The sequence below is a fragment of the Crotalus tigris genome, unplaced genomic scaffold (assembly GCF_016545835.1).
Source record: "Crotalus tigris isolate CLP2741 ecotype Arizona unplaced genomic scaffold, ASM1654583v1 scf7180000017646.2482762, whole genome shotgun sequence".
NCBI classification, from domain to species: Eukaryota; Metazoa; Chordata; class Lepidosauria; order Squamata; family Viperidae; genus Crotalus; species Crotalus tigris.
Genome location: NW_024096538.1, coordinates 935,042 through 954,360, shown reverse-complemented (window position 1 = coordinate 954,360; position 19,319 = coordinate 935,042).

Here is a 19,319-nt window from a genome sequence, read left to right as displayed (position 1 = left end):
AATCACAAATAGCAATCATGCAAGGTCCTCAATAAATGATTCACATGATCCTTGCTTAACAGTAGCCACAGGACTGTTGGAATTGATGTCACTAAATAGCATGATCTCATAGTTTTCTTAACTGTACCACTTAAAGATACAGTTTTCAGTCCCAACTGGCATCACTAGGCAAAAACTGAATTAAAAAGATGTAATTTGCTTTCATGAATTTTTAACATATTTACCTCTGTGATATTTTTATCTTTTCATTGTTATTATCAAATAGAATAGAAGGTATCAATAAACTATGTGAAACATTTATTTTTTTTAAAAAAATTGAACAATGAGAAAAGCTTGGAAAACAGTATTTCTCAAGCATAGCAACTTTAAGATGTTTAGACTTTTACCCCCAGAATTTCCTAGCCAGCATTCAGCAAGTTCTGGGAGTTGAAATCCACACACATCTTAAGGTTTCCAAATTTGAAAAACACTGCTTAAAACAACTCTCTCCAAAATCATTTTTAAGACTGCTCTGCAAAATAAAAGAAACTACAAACAAAGGCATAGAGTGCAAAGAAATGAAAATAAGAGTGGGAGAAAACAACGTAAAAATAAAAAGCTGTTAACATAAAGAAGTCCACTTTGGGAAAAATAATAAAAGGAAGCATTTATGGAACAAGAAAGAAAGAAAAGGACTTGTTAGAACAACAATGCTTTTAAAGATAGCATCTGAAAACAACACAAGACACATCCTTCATCTATTACATTCTTTCTACATCTGAACAACAGAAAATATAGTTTTTAAAGTTCTAGTGATGAGTAGGCGTTTATCCATGCCACATTTTACTTGGGTTGGTTCTTTCATACAACTTCTTGCTACTTGAAGTTTCTGACTATAATAAATAGAGCATTACTTGATCTAATTTGTGTAATGGCAGCATACTTTTAAATGTATGGTTAAAACCACTTGGGCTGGTGGCTTGCAATTGAAAATAGCAAAATATATGATTTTGAAAGATTTCCCCATTTTTAAAGGTTTTTGGAATAGGGAGTGGAGTCTTCCTGATAAGTGCAGAGAGTATGCTACTAAATTGACATGGCTTATCTCTCAGTAATTTCAGCTAATGTTGTAATGAACCCTGTCTTGGCATTTCTTAAAGTTTTCTTCCCTACAAAAGAGGGCTTTGTTTTGTTGTCTTTTTCTCTTCATATTTTGCTTCTAATTTTCCATTATGCTGTTTTTTAGCCTAACTAAAGATATAGATACTTTTGGTTATAGGGATTTCATATTTTTAATGTTTGACATACTGTATGTTTTAAACTAATAAACATCAACTGGAGGAGTTTCTTTCAGATATTTTCCCATGGGATTTAATGTAAATTTGGAAAGATTGTACACTGCAAAGCAGGACATCCGCAAACAATTTTTTTATCAGCCTGTGACTAAAACTGAAAAAAACACCATAGTTGGCTCAATTTTTTTTTCATCTTTGAAACAATTTTAAAAGCATTTTTCCTTCATAACATTGCTATAAAAAAAGAGGGGAGCATTCTTTGTATTCTAAATGTACCTTTTAATTTATTCATTCTACATCAGGGGTGTCAAACTGCCGGCCTACTGGCTGGTTGCATCATATGGATGCAACCTCACCCACCCCAACTCCGACAATTCAAAAAAAGTCATGATACGTCACGACATGTCACACGATGTGGCGAGATTGACATCTGTGTTCTAGATGTTAATTTTAAAAAACCTGAGCACTACCCATTTTAAAAATCTTTTGAATTTATATTAAACTTCCAACCAAATTTCACAGTGTGAAATTTTATTTATTTTATTAAAGAATACAGCTTAAATGCCTTTCCAAAGAAAGAGGAATAATTAAATACATAATATATTTAAAAACAAGATTAGAATATGTACAATTGCAGTAAATGTTCTCCTTAAATTTATACTGCAGGAAGCAGTGAATGAATAAGGTTACCTTTAGACAGTATTTTTATTGAATGTCTTCCTTCCAATCTATAGTCAAAAACTGTGTCATACAAAAACAAACATAATGGTTTTAAATGTCATTTTACTCAGAAACAAACATAATTAACAATGAAATCTTATGCATTTCTAATTAGAAGTACATTCCACTAAACTCCAAATAAATATTGAAAAATTAACGAAAAGGATTAGAAAAACAAATTTCCACCCAAAATGTTTCACCTCAGATTACCAGGGTAAAATAATTAAAAGTTGCATTAATTAATGGTTGTACTTATTTCTGGTTGCATCATGATTTTCTAGTCAGGATAACAGTGCAGGACAACAGGGAAATAACACAGCAAGTACATAATTCTTTTGTGTTAAATGGACTGATATTTTTGAGAGATCAGCCATTAATTACAGTGCTATAATAGTGAATGAAAATATTATAGCTTCATGAGAAAATCAGCCAAACATCATTTATTGGCTCAGCCATTACCTTTTAATCCATTTTGCTTTATTGTTTTAAAAAGAATACAGTATCATTGATTGGATAATTGCAAAACAGATGGGAAATTGTAAACTCTATCATGAAAAAAAACCATTTTCCAATATATAACTAGCTCTAATCCAAGGGATTGAGATCAATAGTAATCAAGACATTTTATCCTTGCAAGATGGACCATCACCTTGACTTTTCAGCATTGCTGTTAAGATAATATCTGATATAAGAGGATGACTCTAGTAGTTCTGTGGAACTACATTATGCCTACTTGTATACTTGTTTATTTATCAGCCATTCTGAATTCTGAATTCATCAGTTTCCACAGTATAGTCAATGCATTGGTAAAATACTAGTCAGCTAAACTGGAAAAATAGTGTGTGATAAAATAACTATTATTAAAGATATTATTTTAAGTAACACCTATCTTAGTTTATTGCTTCATCTTGTTAGGAAATAAACCTGAATGAGAATCAGATGAATAACTATCACAGAGCCATTGTGTGTCAGGATTAGAAGGGACCTTGGAATTAATCTATTAACCACTACCTGATTCAAGGATGCATGCACTACTATAGTACCCATCACAGAAGGTCATTCAAGGTCTTTTTAAATATCTCCAATGAAGCCTCTTCCATTGCTGGAGACCTGTTATTGTTATGAATGTTTTTCTTTCCTGATGTCCAATTAGATCTGCAACTTTTTAATTTCAACTCAGGAAAAACCCTGGAGAAGTTTGCTTCTGTTCTACATAACAGGGATTCAGATATCATGCCCTTTTATATACTATATCCAGAACTAACAGTCATTCCTAATAAGTGCTTTATTCCTGGATCCTTAAATCTTGGTTGCACTCCTGTGGTTATACTTTAGTTTGTCAATGACTTTTCTTAACTTGAATACCCATAAATTTATGCAATGTTCTACATATATTTATGTATTTTAACACATATGTAAAATTATTTTACATACTGTACAGTTCCTTTTCTTCTCTCATTAAGTCTGTTCCTTTATATAAATAAAAGCTTCAATCTTTGCCTTCCACTGATATATTTCCACTAGTATTTCATTTAATTTTATGGATGGTAAATATGGAGTGCAACTCTGGGAAGGAGGTTTATATACTTTAATTAAAGCACTGATAGTTGGTTCTAGATTACAGAGTGAGGACAGTAGAAAATAAGGTCTTTTATAGGAATTTTGAACTGTGAAGTGAGAAAAGAAATTCTAGGGTTTTGATTTTTTATTAAGAATTTGGGACCACAGGAAGAAAACTGGATTAATTTTTGTGTATATAGTAGAGCCATTTTATTGTACAAGAAAACCATGCTTTTTGGGGGGCGGGGGAACAGTCAGGAGTGCTGGAAATAGCCATTGTTTCCTGTTAACGAGTGGCGGAACATTGATGGGGTTAGGCATGGGACTTTAATTAACTATGAAACATCCACAGTTTCAGCTAGTTATATTGTTGCTTTTCTGCTGATTAGGTCTATCTACAATCATTGCATGGACTGAGTTTCGCTGCCTTTTGTCAGTGTCATCCTGCTTGGGTTGGAATCATTAATATTTTGTTATTTTTTGCTCAGGAAGGATTAGAGGGTCTTTGCTTACAGTCAGGAATACTTTCTTAAACCTGACAAGTTATGGTAAAACGGGGAAGGGGTACTGGGTCTTTTTCATGTTTACAGGGTCAGGGAAAAATGTCCTAGAAATAGGGTTTTATTTTGTTTTTCCATACCATAATAATTAAAATATCAAATTAATCAAGTCAGATAAATATTATTCAAAGTTGGTTGAATAGACATTTTGAATGTACACAACTGCTACTCATATAAAAACAACAGAGGGTACTTATTTACTCATGGGTAATGGAATCGCACTAAAGATAACACTTCAAAAATAGATTGCAGAATCCAACCTCAGAACACTTTTCAGGAAAACAATTTGCTTGCATTATATTGAATTATATCTGGAGTTGTTGTTTTTTCTTAAAAACCATGATCCTATAGAAATTGTTGGAGTATAATTCCTAGCACCTCCATAATGCATGAGTAATGGATGTAAAGAGTTATTTTTATCCATATTAAAAGTCCCACAAATTCCTATCTCTCGGTTATTTGGTTATCCCAGGATTTGTACACACATTTCATTAGCTTTATTTATTGATATTGCAGATGTGGTCAAAACTGGCAAGGGGGGATAGAGCATTGAAATGCACATATTTTTGAGCCCTCCCATTTAGATACGTTATAGATTTTATCCTTGATATTAGAGAACAGATGAAATAAAATATGTTAAAGATAAAAATAAAATTGATTGTATAAACAGTGGTGTAAATATTGTTGACCTATGCCATTGGCTGATGAATTCTTCCTCCCTGCCCTTGCAATTCCCCCACAGATTCCAAAATTCTTACAAAGAAATCAGAATTCCTCCAAGACAGAGAGCAAGCTAAAAAAAAGAGAGAACATTATAAGCTAGTAATGATTGTTAAATCTAATAAAAATGTATCATATCTCAATGAAATTTTATGTTTTATTTAAGTCTTCCCTTTTCTTCAAGCTAGGGTGCAGAAACAGTTAATCATTAAGATAGTTATAAAGTCCAATACAGGACAGTGATAATTCAGCTATACTTTTTTTAAAAAAAGTTCTTTTAAACCCTTCAGCAGAATTGGAGGGTAGAGAAAGAAAAGCAAATAACATCGGCTTTGGCAGTCAGTTTACAAAAAATATTTCTTTGTGAGTTTTTCAAATGAAGGTGTAGTTGAAAGGAATCCAAAGATTTCTTTAGCTTAATTCCCGGCTAAATTGCCTAGAAATTAAAAATATATATCCCAAATCACAGAGCAGGATGGCATGCATTCCGTTTTTTAATTGTATAGTTTTTTTCTCTGTGTTTTTCATCTTTAATTTTCTAAAAATCTATTAAAGGCTTAAAAAAGAAAAAGAAAAAAGAATGAGAACATGAACCCACTTCTGACTTAAGCATAACATAACATCAACTTTAGTTTCATTCATTTAAAAAATAATAATGCTTTTTTGTCAAAGTAAAAGTGATTTTGTTGTTCAATGATTCCTTTTAAACTTTATATAAAAATGTTTGAGAAGATAAAACTTGGTACAAGGGGAAAAAAAACCTTTTACACTTATGATCACCAAGGCAAGTTTTACATCAAAAGCATGGCATTTTAAAAAGGAGGCTTATAGAGATTCTCTAATTTCTGTCAGACCTTTAATGTGCTTTGCATGATAATTTGACCATAGAATGACTTGGCTCCAAGCCCAGAGTAATTATGTTTCTTGTGTTGCTGTCTTAACTTACTGCCAAATGTGGCAAAGTAGGCCTTTCCCTCACACAACAGTTAATGAAAACTGTCAAAGCCTTTCAGACTTCCTTATTTTGTTGTATTTAAGTTGTCATTGTGCTCAGTTGATTTTTTTCAATTATTTTTTGGCTGAGAAGAAGCAATAATAGAAAATATTTCATTTTTGTATAACAACGTAGTAAAAAATTTCATACTATTTAATCTTAAAACTAATCCCTTCTACAACTAAAAAATGGTGAAACTACAGGCCCAGTTTTATTCCTATACAATGTAAAAAGGAAAAAGGGTTTCTCTGGATAATTATGGTATTAAGTTTTAAACAAATCAAACTGGTGGTCAGTTCTTTAATAGAACCTCCATTAATGGAGGGATTCAGCCAGTTTGCACCAGTTCAGTAGAACTGGCAGCTAATTTATTTTGACTTCAGAGAACCAGTTGATGTGTGACAGAAATGCTCCCCCTTCCTGCTCCTGATTGGAACCATGCAACACCTTCTTTCCAGCTCCAATGCAGTCCTCTGTTACTTCCTCCACCACCGTGGGCAGTCCCACAAACAAAAGAAGTTTGTGGGACTAAAAAAAATGTTCAATCAATTCCAATTTTGCGAGATCTTTCTTTTTTGTGATAAATTGGAATTGATTGATTGAACTTTTTTTTTTAGTCCCACAAACTTCTTTTGTTTGTGGGACTGCACACAGTGGCAAAGAAAGTGATGGAGGAGTTGCAAGGAAGGTTAGAAAAGAAATGGTTTGGGAAGCGAGGGCATCTGGGCAGTGGTGGGTGGAGCAAGTTCTCAAGCTCCATGGCAGCAGAGAAATGCTTTCCAGCTCTGGCGCTCCATCTGCCGCTTTGGTGGTTGTATGGGCAGAACTGCAAAGAGGGCTCAGAAGGGAAGTGAAAGGGAAGAGGGTGGGTGGGCAGGTGAGGGGGGTCTGCTGAAACCATCTAGAGGAGAAGACAAAAAGAAGTCCCCATCTCGCCCACTGCCAGCAGTTCAGAGAAGCTGTCTCTGAGCTGGATGGCCAGTTGACAGCTGAGGAGGTGCTGCAGTGGGTTGTGCCCAGGTAAAGGAGAGCATATAAGGCTGGGAGGGGCAGGACTGGGGGGGAGGGAAACCAGCTGTGCCAGGATGCATCAGGCCACATGGAACCTCCGTGCGTTAGTGGGCGGCTGGTTGAAGAGAGGGTGAGTTATGGTTCTGCCTGCTTTATTACATGGCAGGCTATTAACAAGTAGCCTGCTCCATTTCATTAAAAATTTAAAAAATAGGTTTTTTTAACAAAATGGAGTGGGCTGCCTGTTAATAGCTTGCCCTGTAATAAAGCAGGCAGAACCCTGACTATCCCTGTTTTCAGCCACCTGCTCACTAACTTTGGCTCCATAAGAAGAAGGCAGGTATCAAATGGTGACTTATTTTTTCTCTAACTGCTTCTGTCCAGTATTAGAACTGATAGTTAGCTTTCAGGGAGACTGTATGGTTGAGGAAGGTACCACTTGTAATAAAAAACAGAAGTGCTGTCCTGCATCATGGTGAACCAGTCACAGAACCCCATCAGCATGGGTGGAGATGGTCCCAGGACAGCTGGAAGGGGACTCTTACCTGGCCTGGGCCCCATCCACTCGGTGGCTCTGATAGGAGGGTGTCTGCTGCTGCTCCGGCTGCTGTATGGCCAGCTGGTTGAGAGGCTTGGAGCAGCAGGAACAGCAGCAGCCATCGCCCCATCAGAACCACTGAGCAGACAGGGCCTGGGTCAGGCAAGGGTCCCCTTCTGGCTATTCCAGGGCCATGTCCGCCTGTGCGAATGGGGCTGCATTGTGGAAGGGAGACAACAGTGGTTCTGATATTTCCACCTGCCAGCTGCCTGCCTGGCATCCCTTCTACACAATCCTATGTGACCACAGTGTGGATGAGAGGCTCGGCCAGTGGGGGGCAGCTTTCCTCTGTGAAGGCGTCCCAGCCCTCCTGCACCCCCCCTAGCCAGACCCCCTTGCCTTCCTCAGCAGGGACCTGCTGACCCTCCTGCACCCTCCTGCACCCACCCAAATCTGAGACTCCTGCAGCCCCTCTAACTGTACCCTCCTGTCCCCCCCAGCTGGGACCTCCAGCAATTCTGCAACCAGAAACACCTGCCCCCCCGCTGAGACCTCCTGCCTTCACCCCAGCTGGCCCCCCGAGCAGCCCACCCCAACCAAGGTGGAGGGTAGGGGAGGCAAAGAACAAGCTGTTAAATTATTTGAAACCCATCACTGACCTCCATACTGTATAAGAATATTCATGGACTTCCGGTTTGCCATCATGGCCGCCACGGACACTGGAAGGTGAGCTCCATCTTCTATGTTCGGATTTGTTCCTCTGGGGGACCCTGGAAAGGATCACCCTGTAGGGGCAACGAGCAAGGATGGGACCCCTGTTTGATCTTGGAGGGCGGTAGCTCTCTAAACCAGCGGAGGAAAAACCAGCCATAGCAATATGACTCATCACTAAGCTGCAGACAGCCAAAGTCAAACTTACCACCAAGCACTTCTAAAGCAATGCAGGTGAAACTGGGTGAGATCAGATCTTCTCTTTAAGTTCCTAAGTATTTTCTTTTCCTGTAAAATCTGCTCAAAATATCTTTCCCCCTGTGAGGAGAGAGGGAGGGGAATTTCTACCCCATCCTCTAAGAATAGCGGCGACTGACTGTGCAGGGGAGTTAAAGCACTAAAAGAACAACTTTAATCTAATTGGATTTATATGTTTCTGAACTTGGGGACCAAAAGTTTTTTTTTATTTTTACTGGATTTTATAGTCCAAGGTATTTCATCATCTCATATAATAACCAATATTCCTCAAATAAAGAAATAGGAAAGCAATTCCCCACATATAGCTCTGAAAATCAATAAAGGTTTACATTCATAGTTCGAGCAAGCCAGTTATGCTGTCCAGAAGTTCTCTTTACAGCAAAGTTTCTTACAGGTCTAATGAACAAACAAAAGATTCTAAAGGAAAAACATGTAACAGAGTATATTCAGGATCTTATCTTCCACATGCTTTGTATTAGATATTTGACTAGATTATGTTACTGTCAGCCAAATTTACTCTTTTCCCCCCAAAATGACTTCACATTTTTGTGGCAAATGGTGTCCATTTATTTTTCAGTTCTAGTTGTGTATAGGCTAAGATATGGCCAGGTTGTGTCATTTCTAGAAGCATTATGTCTTCTCCAGTGATAAGAGCCTTGCTCTGATTATTTATTTCATCACATTCAAAGGAATCAACTTGACAATCTTTTCATATATTAAATATTAATTAAATATAGAGAATGTCAAACTGAATAGCTACACAGTTTCAGGTGACCTTTCTAGAATTGTTCAGTAAAACTAATTATAAAATAAAATAGAAGAATGAAGGGTAGTAGGGGAGCCAGACCAAACAATTAGAAAATAGGCTTTTTTTATTTTCCACTCAGCAGGTTTGAGGAGTCTTGGAAAGGGCAGAAAACTGTTAACCAATTGCATAATTATAGTCATACTGACCTCACAGTCAATTATTTTATTTTATTTGTTTCAACCGGGCATGTTTCACCATCAAATCTTTCCTCCATTCTAACTGTCAAGTTTTCCTAGGCCTTTACCTTGGCCTAGTTGGATGTAGAACCTTCAGCAGTCCTGTGGGTATTATAAGATTATCCCTCTACAGCAGCACATGTGCCCCTGTGAGATGGCTCCTTGGATTCCCTAAGCCACAGGCTCCTCTGTTGATGTCTTTAAAGAGATCTTGGATGACACTCATCTACTTCATCTAAAAGAAATTCCCTGGCAGAGAACACATTGTTTACTTGTTGCTTTTTCTATCTCTTCAGGATTGTGATGTACTTTCCGAAGGTGCCTGACTTGGTGCTTTTATTTGTTTTGTTTCCCCCACCTACAATTAAAAATTAGTGATAATCTTTGTGACTGTCATTATTATTTGTATTATACTGATATTACTACAAGGTTACCTTACTGCATTCTATAGCTATTTTTTATTCATATCTATACTTTTAGGTATATGTATTTTCAGGCCAAAAGGTTGTAATAACTTGGCTTGGAAATGTTCTGTTCTTTAATCCCAGGTAGCAAAATATCTTCAGCATCTGAGGAAATCTTGGTTTATTTTTCACATCATGTTTAGGGGAGATCTGGAGGATGAGTAGCTGCCAGGCTGATAGAGACAGAGCTATGGTGTTATAACAATCTGGCAACTAACCACTTTAATGGGAAAAGTTGTTTCGTGTGTTGCTATTATTGAGATTACTGTGAATTTGGAGAGGGATAGGAGAGAAGTTTCTGTCATCTGTGAACATTATATGGCAATGGAGTATTTAGCCTTATGTTTGAAACATTTTTGTGTCAGCAATGAGAACTATCTGATTGCATCTAAAGATACAGTGGATTTCATGGAAACTGCAAGATGCTGTTGTTTTTCTAGACATCTGGAGGCAAGGAAAAAAGCTTCGTTTATGAGAGGAAGCAAATGCCCCTTCACATAAAGTGCATTTATCAGGTTGTCTCAAGGAGAGAAAGCACTGTTGTGCTCATATTCAATCAGACCAATATCATGAAAGCCACAGGAGGTACAGTAGCTAGAGGCTAAGCATCTGTCATATAGCCAGAGTATAATTTTTCTTCTTTTAAAAAATGAAGAAATGTCTATCAGTTTGGAAATAATTTACATAAAATAGAACTCTTCCTCTCAACAATATATTGATTAATATCTCATCTTCTGCAGGGTCTGATAATATATTTCTGATTTTTATTTAGAAGTACCTCATGATTTTATTTCTTATGCACTGTTAAAAACCACTTATTTTTTAAAATGAAGCATTGGATAATAGTAAGCATAATTTAAAATGTGCTTTCCATGTCAATTATGCCCAAATTATCTCCTCTTTCTCCTATTAATGAACAGTACAAAAGGTTCTGAAGTTGAAACTCAAGTACTTTGGCCACCTAATGAGAAGGAAGGATTCACTGGAGAAGAGCCTAATGCTGGGAAAGATTGAGGGCAATAGAAGAAGGGGACGACAGAGAATGAGATGGCTGGATGGAGTCACTGAAGCAGTAGGTGTGAACTTGAATGGACTCCAGAAGATGGTAGAGGACAGGAAGACCTGGAGGAACATTGTCCATGGGGTCGCGATGGGTCAGACATGACTTCGCAATTAACAACAACAACAACAACAAGCTATACCTTATGAGTAAAGAAGGATATGTTTAATCAGTTTACAGCCAGAACATACAGACTGTTGAAGAAGTGTTCTTGCCTGGTCATAACCTTTATAAAGTAAATAAGAAGGTGTAAATCCAAATGAAGAAACTTTGATATAAAACATTGTTTCCTCTTTGAATGAAAACCATTTGCCTCAATTAAGAAGGTAAGGTCAATTAGACATCAGTCAAATCTAAGTCTGTAATTAAATATACTTAATCAAATTCTTGTCTCTACTATCATTAAACTGACTTCTAATTCTGAGGAGGCATTAGAAAAGCAATGCAGGTAGCTGGGATATTACTCTGAGAAATTTAGTTTGAGTAAGGTCAAAAGATTAAATTGTGTTCTATATAGGACTCCAGAAGATGGTAGAGGACAGGAAGACCTGGAGGAACGTTGTCCATGGGGTCGCGATGGGTCGGACACGACTTCGCAATTAACAACAACAACAACACAAAAGGTTCATTTGAGAAGAGAAGGAAGAGTCATCTGGGTCATCACTCTTAGTAAAAAATATAATAAGGAAGTAAGTAGACAGATAATAGCAGTTATTTCAAAATAAATAAAAACTGAATAGAAGAGAATACACGGGGATTCTTCACAGGTGCATATACATTTTGAGGGGAAAAAACTTTTAATGACCCTGTAATCCCTTGCATCAAGGTGGAGTCAGGGCAACTGAATGGAACTGAACATTCACAGGCCAGATATCCTTCCTGATGCCTATGCGGGGTTCTCAGACATTTTGAAAATAAATGTATAAAATAATTTGATCATTTTGATGCCCCCACCATTTCTGGACAGCATACTTCATAACAAGATTGGGTTCATTTAACAAATTAATATTATTTAAACAAATATATACTGTGGGAGGGGAATAATAATGAAAACAATTAGAGTGATATATTTCCTTTATTTAAAAAACTTACAATTTTATATTTACACACACACAAAATTATACATAAGAGGTATTTATTTTTAACAAAATAAATTCTGTTCAAACAGAAAATATTCTACCAAATCTAGGAATGATATAATACAATCAGTCTAACACATTGCTGTAGCAAAGTTGGAAAAATTAGTACAAGAGAAACAGTACGTAATGCACTGAACCTGACAAGCTTATCATTTGATTCAATTTGATTCACTATAATTCTCTCTATACCAGCAGATCTGTCTCCTCCAATCAGGACAGCCACTATTAGCTTCATTTCATCTTCTCAACCAGATTATTAATAGAATAATAATAGAACAGAACAGAATAGAAGTAGAGCAGAATAAACAAAGTTGGAAGGTCTTTTAGTCCAACCCCCTGCTTAGGCAGGAAACCTTACATCATTTCAGACAAATGGTTGTCCAATTTCTTCTTAAAAACTTCCAGTGTTAAAGCATTTACAACTTCAGGAGACTAACTGTCAGGAAATTTATTTTTAGTTCTAGGTTGCTTCTCTCCTTGATTAGTTTGCTTCTCAAAGCCTTCAGGTACTTTGGAGAATAACTTGACTTCCTATTCTTTGTGGCAACCCCTGAGATATTGGAACACTGCTATCATGTCACCTAGTCCATCTTTTCATTAAACTAGACATACCCAGTTCCAACAACCGTTCTTTATATGTTTTAGCCTCCAGTCCCCTGATCATCTTTGTTGTTCTTCTCTACACTCTTTCTAGAGTCTCAACATCTTTTTTATAATATGGTGACTAAAACTGGATGCAGTATTCCAAGTGTGGTCTTACCCAGGCATTCTAAAGTGGTATTAACACCTCACATGATCTTGATTCTATCCTTTGGTTAATGCAGCCTAAAACTGTGTTGGCTTTTTTTGGCAGCTGCAGCACACTGCTGCCTCATATTTAAGTGATTGTCCACAAGGTCTCCAGGATCCCTCTTACAATTACTATTATTGAGTGAGGTATCACCTATACTGTACGTATGCATTTGGTTTTTCTTCAAGTCTGTCAAGATTCTTCTTTATTTTAAGCTTATCTTCTGGAGTGTTGGCTATTCCTGCCAACTTGGTGTCATCTCCAAATTTGATGAGTTCCCCATCTATCCTATCATCCAAATCATTGGGCCTAAATCAGATCCTTGGGGTACCCCACTGCATACTTCACTCCATGTAAATGCAGTTCCATTGACGACTACACATTGAGTGTAGTTGGTTAGCCAGATGCGAATCCATCTGGTGGTGATGTTGTCTAATCCATATGTAGTGGTTAACCCATATTAGTTGTCTAACTCATATTAGTTAGAATACAATTTTGTATGCATTAGCTTTTTTTGTACCTATAAACATATTGACTACTAGAGAAAATATATGCAAACATAGTTCACAGATCAGCTCTGCACTTTTATATCTCTCTTTTAAGAAGGTATTTATTTTTTGCTTGTTTTGTTGAAATTGTTTGGGGGGGTTTTGCATATCTTTATGACCTCTTATTAAACTAGCCTTTCTCAATATGGTTACTTCAGAGGAACCCTTGAAATAACTTTAAGGTCTCAGGAAACCCCCTATGAAAATGAAAAAAAATATGAAAATTTATAAGTTCACTTCAATCCATATTTTACAAAGATTATCATAATAGCAGACCAGTAGCTGAGTCAAAGGATGTAAAAATTCCCACCACTGCATGTGTTAGCATAGAGTGGCAATCACAATTTTAAAAAATGATGTTTTCACTTTTCAATCATGATGTCTAATGAAATGCCTAGAAAGTTCAAAGGGAACTCTAGAGATCCATGGAACTCCAGTTGTGAAAGAGTCAGGCTAACTTTCTCGTCTTTAATTGCCTTCCTTCCTGAGAGAATTCAGTTTGTTCGAGGTTTTTTTTTTTTTTTAGTTACAAACATCACCCTCAAAATTACTTTCTTATAAAACTCATACTCCTAAACTCAGTGTGCTTTCTTTCTACTATCTAGTGTTGCCTGCTAGAGCAGTAAGAGCAAGACTAAAAGGAAAAAAAATACCATCCATTCTCTACTAATTATGAACAAAGACAGTTTAAAGTCCCGTTGCATAATTATTAGGCATAGGCCAGGCTTCTCCACACCTTCAGTCATATTACTGATTAATAACCTCTCCGTAAAATTTTCATAGAAAGTATCTCAATAGATTTTATTAAGAACAAACAAAAGCAAAAAAAGGATGTGTGGGAGTGGAAGTTGGCCTAAAGAAAGGAGGAATATCTATACTTTATGCTGGTTTGACACTGAATCTGATTTAAAAAATCCTGCCTGAACTGTCACATTTTGGCAACAATTTGCAAGGTATTCAGCTTGGTCTGCATAATACTATGTTCTCCTCTTAAACAATTTTTCTGGCTACTTTCTCTTCCAGGTTTTTTTTTTTTTTTCCAGAAAAGTGATTGGCAGATAGGCAGACCTTGCTGGACAACACATTTTATACTGTTATTCTTTTTATTATTTAAAAGTATACATATATACATATACATATATATTATGTGGATCCCAGTGAAAAGGGGGGCTTACAAAATTAACATGACATTAAATACCAGCTAATTGATGAAATTATTTCTAAAAATTCAATTAAAAAAAACAAAACTGTTAATGAGTTTGATAGACTATAAAAGACATCTTAATCCATAATTAAATTTAAAAAATGTTTGGAAATTTTGAGAATAAGCAGAAAGATGAGATGGTTCCTGGAAATGTTAGTGAGTTCATGAAAAAAACATGACTGATGGTAATTGGGGAGGACTTGGGAATTAAACATAAAACAAGGCATATTCCAAGGAGACTCATTGTCGCCATTTCTCTTTCCACTAGCAAGGATTCATTCATTCTATCCTGAATAAAATCAAGTGTGGGAAGCAAATCACAAAACAGAACACTAAAATAATTTATTTGCTATATGCTAAATCAAAACTGAAATTAAGTCTCTATTGAACACTGTCCACATATTTATTGAAGATATAGAAAGGAAATATGACTTGGACAAAAATGTTAATTTGGCCGATTCAGGAAGAAATTATAGGAGAAAATCAGCCATAGCTAACAAATGGAAGTACCATGAACACCAGCATATGAAAAAGTATTTAGGACTTATAAAAAGTTTTAGTCATCACAAGTTTAATTAAGTATTTGTTCAAATTATGTTAGATTAAAGGACTTCATTTTTTTAAAAAAAATCCTTTATATTAATTGCAGAAACATTGTTAAAATAGTGAAAACTTGGGCAGTGCCTGTAATGAAATATATATGTTTATGACTTTGAGTCAGTTTCAATTCCAGATCACTGCCTGGACAGGTCCTTGCAGTTTTCTTGGCAGGTTTTTCAGAAAAAGTTTGCCATTGCTTCTTTTCTTCCGCTGAGAGAGAGAGATTGGTCCAAAATTACCTAGATGACTTTGTGCCTAATACAGAATTAGAACTCGTGATATTCCACTTCCTAGCCTGGTGCCTTAACTAATACAATTGACTGCACCCAAGTCAAACTGGCACGCTTGATCAGAAAATGAGGAAAGTAATAAACATACATTATGCACCTCACCAAAGAGCTATTATTATTCATTTATTACACATAATCAGAAATAAAAACATTGGAGGATTGTTGAAAATAAAATAGCTGTGGAAGTTAAAAAAAAAAAAAAGAACCTGAATGATTATATCAGAAAAAGTAATGAAACTGAACTTACGGAAATTTGCAGTGAAAAGTTCCTGAAACAATAGAAACTGAATTGGAATATAAGAATGAAATAATTCAAAATTGGATGAACATCTGATAAGACATTCATTCACCTCATAGCTAGTGTGTGCATGACACTGAAGGAAAAACAGATCAAAATCTCATATAGTTAGAAAGTTTCAGGTTGAACTTTGAAACCTATATAGAGGAAAGAAATGAACGGGGAAATCATGGCACTCAAAAATAAACCATGCGTACCAATAAAGTCAAATTGTGCATGTTTCCACCACTGTCAAATGCAGATTATGTAAAATTAAGAAACTGTAAAGTGAGGTTAGTAGCAGCTGCATTAAAACTGTTAGAGTATAAACAACATCAACATGGGCTTATGCTATGGATTGAATTGTGCGTTGTGTAACCCTAGTGCTTGGTTGTTCTCTTGCAGAGGTTTCATTACTCAAACTAGACAACAAAGAATAGGATCTTCTTTCATCAGTGACTTACAACAAAAATTGGAGGTAAAAATTCCATCACTAAGCGAGTAATTGTTAAATGAGTTGTGAGTTGTGCCACTGTGTCTTTTTTTTTTGCTTCAGTCATTAAATGAATCATGCAGTTGTTTAGCAAATCCCCCTCTGACTTTGTTTGTTGGAATCCAGCCTGGTGATCATCTAACTCCAGGGTGCTGCAACTGCCATAAATACAGGGCAGTTACCAAATGCCCAAATTTTGATCATGTCACCATGTGGAAACTGTGATGGTTGTAAGTGTGAGGACAGGTCATAAATCTCTTTTCAGTGCTGTCACAATTTTGAGTGGTTGCTAAATGTATGATCATAAGTTGAAGGCCACCTGTAATAATTTTGCAAAATAACTACCCTACTTGGAAGGCCAAACATTTTTGGCAGTGCTTCCATGGCTAGCAGAAATAAATACTCATCTAAGGATAGGGCAGATCCAGGTGCATGAGGAAAACCAGAGAAGTGGCATTGTGACAGGTCACAATTTACTACCTTTACCCATCTGCAGTGAACACCTGCATCTCTATTTCTCAGCTTCTTCAAACTTGATAAAGAAATATAATGTACTTGATCACTCAAAAGAGCAACAGCTGTTGCAAAACAAGAGCTTGGGCTTCAGTAAGAAAATTGCCCATCTGTTTTTTTCCCCAGTTCTTAACCAAAGTGAATCAAAAAGCTAGCATAACCAAAAGACAGAAACTAATATTTAGTGGCACACTGAAAGATCTTGCTTTTCTTGAGTTACCTGTAAGTGATATCCTGGTTTTACATTCTAAAAATGAGATTTTTAAAAAAAAAAAATTAAACACTTGCTCTTCATTTGTTGCCATTACAACCTGCCTAATTAGCATGAGAAAAGGGGTAAATGAACTTTATTCTTATAACAATTGTAAAATGTACTAAAAGAGAGGAATCAAAAAACATCCAGTGAGCTTCAGAGATAACAGTATATTAAACTAAATTAAGGACAATGTAAAAATCTACCTTCAATTTCATTTCTTCAAAAGAATGTACAGAGTTTTAGCTAAAATTGGAAAAAAAATCACACATGTACATGTGTATAAGAAGATATGTACACAAAGATACCCCATTTAAAAAAATTGAAGTCTTTAAACTAATATGGATATTTAAATATATAATTTAAATGTGTAAAGCTGAAAAACTGAGTGAAACTAAAAGGATATAGCCCTGAAGTAATATTACATGTATGACAAATACCATGAATTGAGAAATATGTCTTATAACCTTTTATAATTTGTGGTAGAGATTGTTTCTGGGAAGAATGAGTAAAAGATTCCAGGAATGTATGCCAAGAATATATAATTCCAGCAAGATCATCCAAGGTGTGAATATCATTCCAGGGAATATCATTCTAGGTACTTATACTTAGTAGCAGTGATATGTAAAGATGCTGGAAGAAAATAATCACTTAATGATGATGGCAAAGGTATAATTTCATATTACAATGGTGAACCATTCTGAAATTTAACCAAAAACCCCACGTGTGTGGACAATATAAAGTGATTGACAGTATAAATGCCAGTTGATGGGCACCTAGGAAAATTGGCACACATCTATCGAAGAAAAGCAGAGAATCTTTTAGAATACTAATGGCATTTATGATATGGTTAAATTAAAACCTTTAGGATTTCTAGTTGCTAATGTTGCCATGCAGGAAAAGAAAATCCAAAGCTTCAAAAACAATATTACATTGGGAATCTAAAACAGAAGCATAAAGACGAGAAAGTTCAGAACAGTGAATGATGAAAATGAATAGATTATAATTATACACTTGTATCTTAGGCATCAGAAAATTGAAATGTTCTGGAATTTTGAATCAGAGTGTGCTATTTACTACCCAGAATGTGAAAAACAAAGAATGAACAAGACTGCTTTCATAGTCAAGAAGACAATTCTTGGTCATAGAACAAATAACATCAATTAGACTTGTTAAGCAATCCTTTCATATGACAATTATTTATTATTTTATTTATTACATTTATTTGCTACCATCTCATTAAAAGCATTAAAATCATAAAGGATAAATATTTCTAAAACGAGGAAAATAGAATTTACAATGAAAATAGAATTATACAGTGATACCTGAGTTGAAGAAGCTTCTTGGATGAGAAGCAAAATGTCTTCAAAGAAAAACAAGAAAGTCAAGTTGCCTCTTGAAAAAAGCATCTTTGGGACAACCATGACTTGGATGAGATTCTCCATAGACACTTGGTAGTCATTGTTAATTGGTTCCAGAAGGGGCAATGAGTACCAGAAATGTTGAGTATAAAACAATTTCTTCCCATAAGGAATAATGTAGTGAATCACAAGGCAGCTGACACCAATAAGTTCTAGCTTAAATGTTAAGTATTAAACAAACAATGATGCACTAAGTACCAAATTCATAGAGTTTCAAAGCAGGTGAACATCAAGGTACCACTGTAGTTAAAAAATGAAGGAGGGAGGAAGACATGTGGGGGGAAGTGGAATTGTGTCTTAATTCAACAACTACTTCCAGTGTGATGCTCCCCTATTGGGGCCCCAAGCCATCTGGCAGAGCCAGGTCTTCAGGTCCTTACAGTAGGTCAGAAGGATGGGAGCCAATCTCACTTCAGGGAGTAAGATGTTCCAAAAGGCAGGCACCAAAGGATAGGTCCTTCTACTAGACACCAGCCAGAGTTTCTTGACTGACAGGGCCCACAGCATGCCTTATTTGCCACACAGGTGGGGTAGGCCAGTCCTAGTGGGGTGAGATGATTCCTCATCTGTATGAACTTGTCAGATCTTGAAGCTGTACGCACCCAAAGTCTTTGGGTTCACCTTTGGAACATCTGCAGTTAGAGACACATAGTGAGTAAATCTATGCGCTTACTAATATTAATATTTGGTTGATGGCTTATCTCTCATTTTATGAACTGCTGGTGTTCAACTTACCCATCATGTCTTTGGTCAATTGAGGCTTTCACCTAATGCTTTTTAGTAAGATAAAGTAAGGAATAGGATATGGGCCTTGGACTAACTAACCTCTCCCCATTGCTATATACACCATTCCTTGCTTACAGTGAGGAGTATACAGTTAACTTGGGCATGCTTACTATAAACTAACAAAAGTCCAACTTTACACCTTTATACAAGC